Below are 1,426 nucleotides of genomic sequence, written 5' to 3'. Positions count from 1 at the left end.
AATAATAACAACAATAACAATAATAAGAATAAGAAGGAGAAGAAGACAAAAATATAATAAAAAAAATATGGAAATAATAATAATAATGATAATAATAAAGAACAATAATAACAATAAAGATAATAATAAGAAATATAAGAAGAATAAGAACAATAAATATAATAAAAAATAAGATAATAATAATGATAAGAAATTAATTAATTAATTATAAGAAGAGTGGAAAAAGTAGAAGAAGAAAAAGAGTAATAAATATAAGAAAATAAGAAAAATAATAAATATTTAAGAAGAATAACAAATAATAATAATAATAATAATAATAATAATAATAATAATAATAAGAAGAAGAAGAAGAAGAAGAAGAAGAAGAAGAAGAAGAGAAGAAAGAACAATAAATATAATAAAAAATAAGAAAAAAATTATGTATTAATTAATTAATTATAAAAATAATAATAATAATAATAATAATAAATGAAGAAGAAGAAGAAATATAACAAAAAAATGAAAAAATAATAATTAATTAATTAATTAATTACAAGAAGCAAAAGAACAAGAACAAGAAAAGAAGAATAAATATAGTTAAAAATAAGAAAAACATAATAGTAATAATAATAATAACAATAATATTAAATAAGTAATTAATTATAAGAAGCAGAAGTAGAAGAAAAAGAAAAACAAGAATAAATATAGTAAAATATAATAATAATAATAATAATAATAATAATAATAATAATAATAATAATAATAATAATAATAATAATAAGAAACAACAAGTAAAAAGATATAACAATAATAATAATAATAATAATAAAATAATAATAATAATAATAATAAATAAATAAAAATAATAAGAAGAAAAATTTATTTTAAAAAATATGAAAAGTAATAATTAATAGTATAAAGAAGAAGAAGATAATAATAATAATAATAATAATAATAATAATAATAGGAAGAAAGAAATTAATAAAAATATAGTAATAAATAATAATAATAATAATAATAATAATAATAATAATAATAATAATAATAATAGGAAGTAGAAGAAGAAAAAAGAAAGAAAATAAATAATACATAAATAATAATAATAATAATAACAATAATAAAATAAATAAACAAGAAGAAGATAAATAGAGAAATACATATAATACATTGAAGAAGTGAAGAAAGAGGAATAATAATATAAATAAGAGATAAAGATATAATGAAATAATATATATATAATAATAATAATAATAATAATACTAATAAATAAATATATAGTATAAACAATATGAAATAATAAGAAGAATAAATAATAATAATAATAAATAATAAATATTAATAATTAAATAGATAAATAAGAAGAAGATAAACAAATAAGAAGAAAATTATAATAATAAGATGTGAAAGAAGAATAAAGATGTATAATAATAATAATAAGAAAGAAGAT

This window comes from Dioscorea cayenensis, chromosome 5 (genome assembly GCF_009730915.1).
Source record: "Dioscorea cayenensis subsp. rotundata cultivar TDr96_F1 chromosome 5, TDr96_F1_v2_PseudoChromosome.rev07_lg8_w22 25.fasta, whole genome shotgun sequence".
NCBI lineage: Eukaryota > Viridiplantae > Streptophyta > Magnoliopsida > Dioscoreales > Dioscoreaceae > Dioscorea > Dioscorea cayenensis.
This window is presented reverse-complemented; position numbering follows the sequence as displayed.